The sequence below is a fragment of the Furipterus horrens genome, unplaced genomic scaffold (genome assembly GCF_987537825.1).
Source record: "Furipterus horrens unplaced genomic scaffold, mFurHor1.1.pri manual_scaffold_11, whole genome shotgun sequence".
Taxonomy (NCBI): domain Eukaryota; kingdom Metazoa; phylum Chordata; class Mammalia; order Chiroptera; family Furipteridae; genus Furipterus; species Furipterus horrens.
The window spans coordinates 86,748,372-86,760,534 of NW_028327181.1; positions in this window are offsets into that span (position 1 = coordinate 86,748,372).

Sequence of the window (12,163 nt, forward strand, 5' to 3'; positions counted from 1 at the left end):
CTCCTCCCGTGTTGAATCGACATCTTGCGATGACGCTGGAGTGTCCTCTCCAGTGAAGCTGAAGCTACAGAGCCTGGGCAGGGTGATATGGAGGGTCTGCTGTTGCCCATGCAGCAGACCCCCCCTCTCTTCGCAGCTGAAGGGTCCAAGGGAAAGACGCAGTCAATACAGCTTGGCTTCAGGTGCGCCGCAGGAGTTGCCGGTGTTGACTACAACGTCAAACCGCCTTAGGGACTCCGGCTCCGGATTTTCTGTCGGGGTTTACTCCCTTAGCCTTTCCCCTGAAGAGGTATGCCGCAAGGCAGCGGAGTAAGCACATAATAAATGTGTAGTAAATGGATGAGTGCATAGATGGACAAAGCAATGAACAAGTAAACTAATGAATGAATTTTCTAATTGTTACCTAGAGAGGGAAGGGTATTTGTTTGATCTCTGGCAATATTAAGCCCTGGCCGATCCCTAAAGAACACAGTGGGCTCCTTAACTCCTTTCCACTTTCAACTCCACATGCTCATTTCACTTCTCCCTATCTTCCAACCCAATTCCCACGCTTAAGCCAATTATTTTACCACCTCAGAAGATCCTGCACTGTATTTCATAGCTGCCCTGTGTAGTATATGTAATTTACCTACTTCTACTTGTTTCTATGAAGTCTCCCAACTAAACCAAGAACCCTTGGGCCCAGTTCTTTTGCCCTTGTAATCCAGAGTCTAGCACAGTGCCTGACAAATAGCAGACACTCAATATATACAAGATGAATAAGTAAATGAAGAAGGCATAACAGTTTTCACAAGTTGCTTTTTATGTTTTCTTTTCTTTTTAAAGTATATCATCTGGTTTTTCCAGGTAAACTATGATCAGAGAGAGATAATGAGAAAAGAACAGAAGGTCATTTGCACTTAAATCAGTGCTTGAACAAAAAACCTGTATATACCAGTCTTTTTCTCTAATAATAGTCACAGATCCTTCACCACCAACTTATGGTCTCTCAGTGTCTGTTCTCAAAAGTGTAATAGTTTAACAAGTTTTGTTACTGAATAAGATTGGAAAAAACCACAAAACTATAAGGCTATTGTTGATAGTGACCATATCTGCCAGGCCCTGTGCCAAGGTCTTTCACATATATTTTTCTTAATCTTCAAAAACACTCCAAAGAGTTGTATTTGGGAAATGGAGGCCAAAAAAGATTAAATAATTTGCCCCAAAGTCACTTTGCTAGTAAGCTGTAGTACAAAGGTTTACACCCAGGTCTGTTCATGCCACATGGTTTTTGACTAAAACTTTAAAAATACTAGGCCTTACTTCTGAAGATTAGAATAATGGTACAAACAGGATTTCAAAAGCCAATGCTTTTATCTTCACTATTACCAGCTGCTAAAACATCATTCACCATTATTAGATGTTTTGTTGAATCCTTGTTAGCCACCAAATCACTAAAGAACACACAAATCCCCAGCAGAAATAAATGCAGCCTTGGAAAGTCCCCCTAAGAGTGGAGGCATCTGCTCCAGGCTGTCTGTCCAAATGATGTCCTCTGGCTGAGACGTTTTGGGGTACTAGAAATTCTCCAGCATGCCTTTAGAACAATAAGAACCAGGAACTAGAGAGGCCATAAGAAAAGGCACTCCAACCACAGCAGGGTCAAACTGGTACAACCTTTCCACAGGGCACTCTGTTGGCATGTATTAAAAGTCACAAAAATATGCATATCTTTGGACACAGCGAGTCCACAGGTACGGATTTACCATAGGAAGCAACTGGATAATGCCCAGGGATGTAGAATAAGAACTTAAAGATCAAACAGCAGAAGGATCAAATTATCTAAGATGCAGACATATGATAGCATATTATGCACTCATTAAAAGTGGCGATACACCAGTAAATTTACTGCTTTGCTAAAATGCCCACAAAATATGTATGTATAGAAAGCAGATTTCAAAAACTGTCTAAGAAAAAATTTACAGGCTATAAGAATATATATTAAAATATTAACAATGGTGATCTAACTGCTGGGATTTTGTGTTTGACTAGAAAGTCAAAAAGAACTTTACCTATCTTATTTTTCTTTAATTTTCTTCCATAATGCCCATTTTATGACTGGTAAAATAATGAAATGACAAAATATTTTTAATTAAATCAACCCCTTAACAATACTGAAGAGCTAGTGATAAAAATCAATCAGGAGAGTTTTTTCCTCCTAAAGGTTTCCTTTTGATACCTTCAAGTTCCTTACATTGCTCATAGGAGGACTAAGCAGCAGAGAGTTCCCAGTTTTATCTCCTGTTTTCAATTTTTTACAGAAACTATATATTCTTGGACTTGAAGGAAAGCTAACATCAAAGGTTTAGTTTCTAGAATTTAAGCTCAGGTCTTGGAACAAGTCAAGGGAGAAAAAGGGAGGCCTGTGTATAAAACACCATTAGCAGAGCACAGAATAGTTCTTCAGAGCACAGAATAGTTCTTATTATAATATACAAAGTACACAAGATGAAGCTTCAATGGATGAGGCAGTATTTTCTACCAATGCCTATCACAAAGGTGGATTCAAAAGACAAGATCCAAAAGTAGCAAATATTTTTAAAGATGTGACAAAAGTAGTATCTAGATAAGGCAAAAAAAAATGTCTTCCAACACCACAATGGTTCTCTACATACCTCAGAGCCTCAATAAATATTCCTTGATTAAAAAAGAAACAGGAGGCAGGCAAACACTCTTCCTTTTCCTTCCAATTGATAAAGATAATTTAAATGTAGTAAGAATTCAAGAAAACACCTAAAAAGAGAAACTACTTAAAACATACTATAAACCTGGGGTTATAAAAAGGGTGTTTAGTGGCCTAAGTATGCCAAAAATTACAAATCTTGTTTATAGTTTCTCCAAAATATCTGTTTGTAAACAGATGAATGCATTCAGAACACATATGCCCAACAAAACAATGTCATAATTGTGGTTAACTCCCAGCCTGGTCCATGAAGACTCTTTAGTCATTATAAGAACTGTTCCACACCTGCATTTTAGGTGAATGGCACTCGTAGTCTAAGTGAAGAAACCCATAATGCTAGGGGAGTAAGAGCAGCTGTCCACTCAGAACCAAAGGATCTCTCAGCTGAGTCCCTCTCCACACAGGCTCCCCAGCTAAGAGACCTCCCCAGGTCATATCCTCCCTCCCAGGGGGCCAACCAGGCCAAATAACCAGTCAGTAGGGGAGGGAAGGTTGAATAACTGCAGGGCCATGCCTACTCCTGAGCACCATGATAGCTGCATCGCAGTTCAACTCCTTCCCCTGCCCAAGCCTGCCTCCCTCCCTCTGCCACTGTTAGTGATGCCAAGAGCAGCCCCAGTAAACCTCCTGCGTGTAAATCTCCATCTCAGAGACTATTTCCAGGATCTAAGACAAAGAGTTGACACAGTATGCGCATTTTATAATTCAGGCACTGTTTTGTATATACATACATATACATATACATATATAATGTATATATAATGTTAATATATATTACATATACATATAATAGGTAAACAGAGGTAGATATTTCACTACATATGCATGGGTAAGTACTATAATCCCAGTTCAAATATGCAGAAACTGAGGGTCAGAGAAGTCAAATGACTTACCCTAGATCATATGGTAAGTAATTTGAGGAGCCAGGATGCGAATCTAAGTCTACCCAATGCAAAGCCAATCGCTAGGTAAACTAACTCCATCTCCTAGAAATAGCTGTTGAATGAGTTAAGGCCCGTTCAGCAGCCCAGGGGTTACGGTAGCAGTCAGGAATGAGTGGAGCAGTGAACCATGATCATCCAGGAAACAGGAAGCTAAAAAAAATTATATATATATATATATGTATATAATTTTATATAGACGGGGGAGGGGGGACAAGCAGGAGAGAGATCTAGTAGAACCATAATTCCAGAATTAAACTACATAATAATAATCAACTGCATGATTACTGGATCCTAAAAGTAATGAGTGGCAAATCTTGTCCACCTATAACCAAAATGCTACAATACGGGCAGACTGATGTTTACTGTGTAGGAGGAGGACAGTGCTTCCACATCTTTTACTCCACTCCCAGCAAAAAGCTTCATAAACATATATAAAATTATCTGAAAATGTGCTAATAAGTTTCTTTGGGGTACAAAGTCTTTACCATTAATAGTCAACCTACACAAGAAGCTCAACAGCAACCGGTTCAACTTCTCTGACTACAACCAGACCAAGCTTCCCCAAGCTTTCCCTAGCTAGTAATCTGCTTTTATAGAGTAAGCAGTTTTTATACCTACTGACAAATAGTGAACAACTAAGAACTAATATTACCCCGCCCTGGTGGCCACACTGTCCAAGAAATTACAAGACATAAAACCATTCTATGAACTCCAAATAACTACTCATACAAATAAATGTGTCAACTTTAAGTAAAGTTATTAAGTTTGTATACTTGTGATGTAGATCACAAATGACTTCAACAGTGAGAACAAACCTTCTAAAGTTTAATAGAACGTAGTTTTACTACATCCTTGAAAGAACTGTTTAATTTGTAGTATTTATAATCACAAAATCTAATATCACGGTAAGTAAAAAATTGAAATATACTTAGAAATTCTATAACAGTCCCATTAACCTCATTTTAAAATTCAAAATAAGTGGGCTTTATCAGTTGATTTTGAGAGTTGTCACATATCTGTTGTCCCTTTAAAAATTCACCAATGCCATTTCTCCCATTCCTACCTTATAACGGACAGCTTTAAATGGTAAAAACAAAAAGCATTGGCAATTTTCTCATTTATCTATTTTGCACACAAGAGGCCTCAGCATGTTAAGTTCAGGTATCATCAAATTAATCTGAGTTCCTCAAATTAAGGTGGATCATTCACTGAGACTTGACACCATGTCAGCACCAAGAATTTAGCATCATAAACTTCAGCTCACAACTCTAATATAAGTTGTTTGTTGCTTCTCTAACCCTGATTATGGCAATGTATGGCCCATTTCTTCCCTTTTTCCCCTACTCAACAAAACAAGCTCCAAATCAAAATTAATTTCACAAAGATGTACACAGAACTGCTAAATATACTTGAGTCTGCCACTTCAGAGGACAGTAGTAATAGGAACATCATAACCAGATTAATGTTTAAAAATGAGGAGATACCTCCAGCCTAAGGGAAAAATTTCCTCACACCACCTTCAAGCGGTCTCATCTTCTGGACAAAGAAGAAAAGGAAATAGCCAGCGTGAAGCTTCCTTCCATACAGATGAAAACAGCAGGGTAAGCCACAACGGCCCCCAGAACTGGCACACAGACTCCATGACGACCAGGATGCCCTCTCTCTTGATTACCACTGTATCCTTTACTGCTTAACATGGTACTTGTAACACTGCCAAGTGCTTAATAGTTTTTGAATGAATGAATGATTACTATCATTGTTCATCACTTACTTTTCTCAGGAAACTGAAGCTCTTACAAATGTAACAAGCCTTTAAAACGACAAGAATTAGAGACCAGGTAAGGAAAGAACACTCTGAGCCTCACATAAGATTATAAGAGGGGCAATATAATCAGTATTTTTTTCAACTTTACAGGCGAGGAAACTGAGGCTCAGAAAGACTGACCTTCCCAAGATGACAAAGTGCTAAATGGTGAGCCAGCAGTCTGTCTTCCTTCCCCTCTGTCACATCAAAACCAAAATGAAGTTTAGAGCTAGGAAAACAAAAGGACATGGAGAAGACAGTCTGGCCAAATGTTGTAGTATCGAACATTCTCATATGCGATAAATTTGGGAAACTTCCTATTTCCATATTGCAGAGACACAGCCAACGGGGCCTACCATTCAGTTTCTAACCCCAACACTTCATTATGGAGTTATTCTCAGTGCAGGCGCCCTGTTTAGAAAAGTGACCGTCTACAAGTTAAAAGCCAGAAATTAAGATCTTAATCTCCTTCCATTATAAGCTACCTATATTCCCTGCCCTGAAAAACTGGCTGACCAGAAGAATTCAAAGAAACTGTCCAAGTAAAGCGCTTGCGCCCTCCAACAAAAACCTTGACTCTGTAGTGACATCAACCAATACTGTCACATCTTCACTATTCCATCAATGCTCCCCAAAAGGTGCATTCAGGCACTACCTAAGATTCTTAGGCTTCCTTCCAAAGATGTGAAGCAGTATTAAATAGAGGATTTTTTTTAACTCCGGCTGAGAACGGAAGTTCAGATTCTCTTCCTACCTCAACCGAGCAACAGAATTAAAGAGCACCCCCACCACACCCACACACACATATACACACACGCCCTACAGTAAAAAAAAATGTCTCTGGGGCCTTTTCACCTGTGGTGATCGACACAGCCAGCCCGGAATCGCTGCGATTTAAGGCTCTTCACTTGGGGGTGGGGTAGGTGAGGGGATCACAGGGAAGAATGAACTGGTGCCTAAGTTTTCAATCGGATCATTCTTCTCAACTTGGGCAGCTCTTTCTTTCTTTCTTTCCTTCCTTCCTTCCTTCCTTCCTTCCTTCCTTCCTTCCTTCCTTCCTTCCTTCCTTCCTTCCTTCCTTCCTTCCTTCTTTCCTCCCGCCCTCCCTCCCTCCGGGCCCGACACACACCCATGACTTAGGAAGCAGAGATTACCACGGGCAGGGCCCGAGGGTAGCGCTGCCGCAGACGGGCACCCGACCGACCCTCGCAGTCTGGGCGCAGGCTGCCCAAGGCGCGCGACCGCTGCGCAGCGCGGACACACGGCAGGGGCCGCAGATAAAATCGTCGCCGTCAGGAGTGGGGACCGCGAAGGGGCAGCCGCGGTGGGGCAGAGAGGCGGGGTGAGCACTTCCTGACGCGCATTGTCCACGCATCGCCCGCGCCACCCGGAGCCCCGCCACCGCGCCGTCCCCGTCGGGGAGGAAGTTGGCATTCGCCCCGTCTTACCGTTCTTGGCGTCGCCCGCGGCTGCAGCCCCCGCGGCGGCAACTACATTGGCTGCGCCAGTTCCCGTGCCTCCGGTGCCTGCCGCGCCCCCGGTGCCCGGCGCGCCCGCCGCAGCCGCTCCGCAGCCCGCCGCTGCCGCCAGGGCCCCGGCTCCATTTTCCTGCTCGTCCCCGCTGCTGTTGGCGCGCTTGTTTTTGCGGCCGCCTTTACTGTTCTTGGGGTTGGGCATCTCGGGAGCGTCCAGGTGCCCAGCGTCAGCGAAGGCGACTCCGCGCGCTGCCGCCTCCGGGACAGAGAGAATGGAGGGCGCGGGCCAGCGGCTCCTTCGGCGCCCGTCTAGCCGCGCGGCCCGCGCTGCGCCATCCTTGCCGCCGCGCCCTGTCCGGCTTCCTGGAGCCGGCGCGCGGCCATCCGAGGCTTGTAGCCTAAATAGATTGTAGATTAAATAGGTTCTAATATGTTAATTTGAGAGAGCAGAAGACACCCAGGGCAAGCAGCGCTTAAGCCGCAAACCAAACTAGCACTGAGGGTCCCTATTGGACAGCTGTCACTCACATCTTGTATTCGTTGGCTCCACCGTTAAACCGGCACCCGCCCAACGGCGACTAGGTAACGCCTTTCGTCATGAAACACATTTTCCTCTTGGGCAAAGATTCAAAACTCAACAGAAAGATTGGTTGCTGTTCTCTTACTTTTTTCATTGGTTTCACCCTCATCGCTACTTTCAATTTCTCAGTTAGGGCTCAGCAGAGAAGATTGCAATTTACACAACGGCTTCCACAAACCCCATAGGAGGAGCGACACACCTTCTTTCCTCTCCTGCTTCTCCCCTCGCTCCCGCCTTCTCCTCATTCATACCGGAGGCGCCTCAGCTCTGATTGGCCGGAGCGTGCTGCTCTCTCAGCCAATCACAAGCCAGGCCGTGTTTGTACGGCAGTGGGAACGCTATCCTTGGAGAGACCTTGGCTAGGATAGCTCCCTCCACCGTAAGGTTTTAAGTTTGAATTTTTCTTCATGGCGAGGACGAGGCCACTCCCTGGACTTCATCTAATCCCCAGGCTCTTAGACCAGTAAGTGCAGGGATGTCTTCCTGTGTTACCCGGGCTCGCGTCTTCCATGGCTGGGCCTGTTGGCTGCTTGTGTTGTTAAGGTTTACGGAGGTGGGAACCGGCTGGACTCCAGGGGAGATGGAGCCGGGTGTGGGTCTGAGGGGTTAAGACTGTCATGCCGGGTTCCACCTTCACCATGTTTCTAATACTTCTTTTTTTTTTTTTTTTTTAAAAAAAAATAACCCCTCACCCGGGGTTATATTTATTGATTTCAGAGAGAGAGGAAAGGAATGAGATAGAGAAGAGAAGAGAGTGAGAGAAAAACGTTGAGCGGTTGCATCCCGACCTGGGCTAAAATCCGCAGCCCAGGCAGTGCCCTGGCCAGGATCAAGCCCACAGACTTCTGGTGTGTGGGAGAGCGCTCCACCCAACTGAGCCCTGGGGCCAGGGCGGGCCAGGTAGTCTCCTTACTCTTTTGGAAAGGGAACTAGTTATGTATTTTAACCTCGAGGAAGACTGCTGTATACTCTTTCAGTTGGACAATTGTCCTCTACGGAGTATCTAATACTTTTAATAAAGCAATGATAATACAAACAAAACTTAGCTTGCCGGGTCCTTTGTCCTGTTTCAGGTAGGAATTATTATCTTTCATTTTTGATAGACCTGTGGTTATATTTCAATGTAACATTAATTTGAGAATATCTCAGACTGCACCTTTTGATACTGACAGATTTGACTTAGTCTCTAAATTCTCTGTATGTGCTAATTACTGTATTTATTTACAAGTCTATTAGAGTGACAATGACCCAGAGCCGAAGATATACACTCTCTCTCTTTCTCCCACAACCACATGCACAGAGCCAGAGAAGAGGAGAAAAGATGACTTAGTTCCTAGAGTTTTCTTTTTTCTTTTTTTGAGAAATAATCTCCAGAATGACATACATCAGCTTTTGTAGGACTTTTGAGAAATTTGAGTGCATGGGCACTGGAACAACCACCAGGAAAGAGCTAGAAAGAGATGGCCCAGTTCCAGAATGGTGGTACTGTGTTCTGTTTTTCAAGCTAATAATGTATACCAAAAGTTAACTGTCAACTACTAAAACAAAGCTTATTGTAGTGAGAAACAAACAAAAAATGGCAGTGCTCTGAAGTCTCTCCCTATAATCCTGACTCCCACTTGCCAAAGGCAACATTATTTACTCTTGTAATTCTCCCTGGCATTTACCTCCATGCTTCTAAATAACATGCTTATAATACTGTTTCTCCCCCCCCTTCTTTTTTTCTCAGTATTAGACACATAAATTTAGACAACTACTGACTACTACTTTCTCTTTCTACCCCAAATACCTATGTCATCATTTTTGAATAAACATTCATTACTCACACTATTAAATATTGTGTAACAGCAGAACATATAGTATTGCATGACTGCATTTTTTTCTTGTGCAACTTCTTTCCTAACCATTTATATATGCTTATTTTTTAAAGCACTTAGCAGTAATTTGGCCCTAACTTTACAAAAGTACAGTCAATTCTAGAATGGACAGCTACTCTAGGTAATTTATCTGTTTCCTTTTTTTTCCTTAGAGACATTGTTACTGAAGCTCTGTTATACGCCTGCTCACTTCACTGGCTGTGTGCGCTCTAAGCCAGGGGTTGGCAAACTTTGTTTTTACAGGTCTCATGAACTAAGAATGGTTTCACAATTTGTACTAGTTGGGGTAAAAAGTCAAAAGAATAAGGTTTTGTGACACTTGAAAATGATATGAAATTCAGACTTCAGTGTTATTGGAACACAGCCACCTTTGTTTGTTTAAGAATTGTCTGTGGCTGTTTTGCTGCCACGGTGGCAGAATTGAGTGATTTTTAACAGAGACCGGATGGCTTGTACAGCCTAAAATATTTGTAATCTGGCCCTTTACAGAAAAGGTTTTCTGATCCCTGCCCTACACGTGCTTCAAAGTTGTCTTCCCAAGACTTGTGGTCACCATGATCCTGGAAATTCCCACAAGTTATCATTATTCTGTTCTCACACTTGACTGAAAGTTTGGCCAGGTATAGCTTCTAGGACGGAAAACATTTTCCTTTAGAATTCCAGTGTGGCTGTTGAAGTGTGATGACATTCTGTTCTCAGTCCTCTATATCTAGACTTCTGTTTCTTTTTGGAAGCTTTTAGAATCTCTTTATCGTTGGTGTTATAATAGATGATGTGAATGTTGGTTGATATTTTTGTTTACTCTATGGAGTAACACAACAGCAAAACCCAAAGATTAGGACTTATCTTTAGTTACGTAAGCCACTTCTCTGATAAATCAGATAATCGTTTTCAAATACTAGAATAATATCCCTCAATTTTTTGTGCTATTCACAATGTAATGACCACAGACAAGACACTCTTTTAAGTTTAATCTGCATTATTAACATTTTCTTCCTCACTTTCTTAATCAACAAAATAACAAATCAAGCTCTAACTTGTAGTATTTTATAGTACTAATGGTATAAATACTCCTATCATGGCCAACTTCAAGTTTCCAATGTGAAGTCACTGAATGTGGAGTTGGGGAGAAACTGAGCAGTAATACAGCATTCTGTAGCATTTTTTACTATATAGGTACAATAAGGTAAACAACCTCAAGAGCATAGATAATAGGAAATCATTAGATAATGATGCGTTTTGCAACTGATTACCTTTTTAAAATAGATGATCTAATTGTAATTTTACAGAATTTAATTGTAAGTGTGGATGTGTTAAAACTGACTTGCAGACTTCCTGGAAATGTAGCACTTGCCAACTCCAGGACACCATTGGAGTGGAGATAAAGATATGGAGTCCATCCACCAAGTTTAAGCAGAATGTGCATCCCCTTTGTAAAGCCTACTTTCATAACTTAGACGTTGGTGAATAGAGGGGGAAAAGGAAGTGGGAGTTAGGAAGCCAGTTCTCTGTGTTAGACATCAAGGGTAGAGAGGGAACAGAAGGGGGAGGCTGCAAAGGGGCAGATGGGAGGCAAGGAAGGGGAGGTTACCATGGGAGTCTTGGGTTCAAGGGATCTCAAGTGAACTCTGGGCCTTGGATAGAGGTTTCCAGTTACATTTCTTCATTTGTGGGCATGAGTTCAATGAGGTTTGTTTAACCTTATTTTCAGGCAGCCACAAGATTGCTGCTTCTTCCGATGCCTTCCCAAATATCTGCATTCAGAGTATTTTCATTTTTTGTTAAGTTTTTTTGTTTTTGCTTTAAACTTAATCCTTCAGACATCCCTTGTATTTAATAGTCCCTGTTTGGCCAACCTTCATTATTTCAGCAGAAAGAAAAAGTCATATAATAAAATTGAAATTATTGACGGTGAAACGGCACCAGGTATTAGATGAGTGGAGTTGGTCCAGGCGTTGGTTCAGCAACCTCAGTACTTCAGTTCTGGCTAAGAAAGAATTCAGAGCCAAGGTAAACCCTAAGAAAAAGTTTGTTCAGAAAGTCACAAAGGTAGAAGAAGTGAGCCGTAGAAGAAATGGGCTCAGAAAACAAGTTACTGAGGCAAAAGAAGGGCCCTTGGAGCTTAGGAGAGAGAGAGAGACCAGGAAAAATGTGCCAGGGTAAGGCGGTGGGGAAAGGTACTGGCATGCTCCACAGAGAGGGCCACACTGAGCCCTTGGTAAGGGCTTTTAAGAGCAGGGACTTTAGGGGAGGCCCCAGGGGAGGATCTCAATAGAATACTCATCAGCCTTCCAGGTGTGTCCTTTCAGGGTCATGGTCTCCACAGATTGGCCCACCCCAGGGATGGGGGACATTAAGTCATTGCAGCTGGTCCTGAGGTCAGTGTGGCAGGTGTTACTCTGCCTGGTTTTGCTGCTTTTCTGGGCCTGGAGCTGAAACACAACTGATGCTTCGATGTTATCTCTAGGGCTTGATGCTTACAGGGTGGTTTTGCAAGGGCTTGTATGGGGATTCGTGTGAGGCTATTCTCCTGCCCTGTGCTCCTCCTCTGAAGGGGGCTCTAAAACCTCAGGACTAGTGCTGTGCAGGTGGAGGAAAGGTCAGGGGCTTTAAACCACATGACCAGCAATATGCTTGGGGAGGAAAGGTCACCCTGAGACCGTGGTCCTTTGTTTTCCCAGTTTTTCTCCGTTGCATTCCACCCAGGTGACTGTACCTGGCCCATCGTCCTTGCTCTGCTCCTGTCTGTCTGACTGCCTAG